Consider the following 2,548-nt stretch of genomic DNA (forward strand, 5'->3'; position numbering starts at 1 on the left):
GATATTTAAAATATTTTTTAAAATATTTATTTTTTAGGGTTTTTTTTAGATGTACACAATATATTTTTTATTTTTATGTGGTTTTGAGGATGGAACCCAGCACCCCGCACATGCCAGGCACACACGCTACCTCTTGAGCCACATCCTCAGCCCCACAATAAGTTATTTTAAAACAAAAATTAAAGTATTATAAGATTGTATAGGTACTTATTCAAATTGTTCTGGGGCAGGGAATTTTTTCCCAGCCAAAGCTTCAAAGGCAGAAAACCATAAATATATATATTTTTAACTCGAGATCCTCTTGTTTCAGACTCCCGAGCCACTCGGAATTACAGGTGTGCTAATTATTTTAATATTAGTATTAAACTACTAATATTTTAAGGATAATTCTACAATAAAAATAAGGAAGGCATAAACAGACAATGCATGGCAAAAAGAAATGTAATATACCATTATACATATGAAAAAATTAAAACCACATTAAAAGTTAAATGAAGACAACATAGGGACAATATGTACTTTTTTATCTGTTATATTAGCAAAATAACAATCCAATTTGGTAATAATCTGGGACAAAGAAAATTTCAGAAGCATTTTAATTTTCATTTCTCAAACTTTCACAAGGGGAACTTGGAGATTAAAATACAGACTTCACTGTGAATTTCCACTTCTACAAATGTAATCTGGAGAGATAATAATGAATGCTCACAGTTACTTTGTTGATGGGGGGAAAAAAAAAACCCCAAACCCCGGAAAATGTTATGACTTCATAATCAAAACAGTGAACTGCTGAATGTCATGAAACGTTTATAATTTGTTTAATCATAGAAGGCAAAACAAGGCAGCATGTACAGTATTTGAAAAAGAAAACATACGTGTATGCAAAAGTGTTATGCGCGCGCGCACACACACCCACACACCCCCACACACCTATATATAGATAGATGATAGAGTTATAGATGTATAGAAAGAGAAAGACAGTTTTGGAAGTGGCAGGAGTAGGTTTACAAAATCTGAAAAGTCCCACCGGGGGAAAAACTGAACCTCTATTTCAGAAATGCTATGGGTAAAATCGGGGATTTCGTAGACCTTGAAGGTGTCACTCGGATCCCAAGGCACATCATTCCTCAAATTCTCTCTTTTGCTGTAACGTCTAGGAAATTTCACAAGAACGTGGAACCCGATCGAGGCTTCTTTTTCCAAAAGATAATAAGCACCACAAGCAAACATCCAGCTATCTCAGTACCTGAGCAGCACCTGGGTGGCTGCGCGATGCCAGTACCCAGGGCGAAAGGATAAGTCCGCCCCTTAGGACTCAGCTTAGCTCACAAGCCGCAGCGCCTGCGGCAGGTGACGCAACCTCTCCAGAAGTCCCCGCGCTCAGGGGACTGGCAGCCCACCAGCTAGTGCTTCAGGGACACGCCTCACAGAATGGCCGCACGCCTGAAGTGTCCAGCGCATCCTCCCAGAGCGCCGAAGCTGCGCCTGGGCGCGCAGTGGTGGCGGGTAGGGGCTCAGAGACAGCTGCTGTGAGCTACCGCCCTAGAATACAAGGAGCCCGAAGGACCTGGCTCTTCGCTCGCCAGGTCCCGCCGCTCACGTTTTAGAGATAATGAAAAACATTAAAGCCTACAACCCTTCCCCGAATTTAGTGACATCAGATTGGCGTATCATCCCTAAAGCAAAGGGGGACAGATTATCATGTATGTCCCTGAACGCTTCCTTTCTGTTTCCCCAAACCTAGCCCAGCTAAGGGAAATGGGAGCAGCTCGAACTGGGAAGTCCAGCTAGATATTATCTTTAAGGACCCTTGTGCACATTGGGAACTAGTAAAGGTTAGTGTTATTAGTAGGTACGCCAGGACAGTTGCTCTGTCCAGTGCTCCGCGTATAAACAAGAGAATGCTGTTGATGTCACCGCTTCTGCAGCATAAGATACAAAACCGCTATCTGAAAGGAGACTGGCTCGGAGCTGAAAGCACTGTGGAAAGGATGCCTGTCAGGATTCCAGCCCTTGGCCAGTGGATCAACCAAACACCGTGAGGGGGAGGAGGGTGCTGTTTGGCTACGCACCTTGAGGGCTAGAAGTGCTACTGGTTCAGCACGTCGCCACTATACTTTTCTTGGAGCAATCACATATACACAGGGAGGTTTTCTCCAGTAAATCATGTCTTCCATGCTATCTCCAGGCATTTGCAGTGGCTTTTCTTGCAATCTACCCCCACTGCCGTGGCACAATTGGGCTGTGGACTTGTCAGCTGCCTTGCAGTTTTTATGGAATTTCCCCAAAGATTTTTGTTGGGTTTCCCTGATAAACATCTTTATTTTTTAAAAAAAAAGTTGCATAATAGTTGAGTAATAGTTTTTAAGTGCTGAAAAGCTGTAGTTGTGCTTAAAATTATGCAGTTGGAATCAGTGTGGCTTTGTTTCTCAATTTAGATTTGTGGAACTAATCTTAGATTTCTGTTTTTGTTTCAGAGGACATAAGAGCTATTGCCTTTAACATTTAATTTCAGATTCTTATGGCTTTTATTTGAGAGAGAGAGAGA

This window comes from Ictidomys tridecemlineatus, chromosome 3, assembly GCF_052094955.1.
Source record: "Ictidomys tridecemlineatus isolate mIctTri1 chromosome 3, mIctTri1.hap1, whole genome shotgun sequence".
Classification (NCBI taxonomy): Eukaryota; Metazoa; Chordata; class Mammalia; order Rodentia; family Sciuridae; genus Ictidomys; species Ictidomys tridecemlineatus.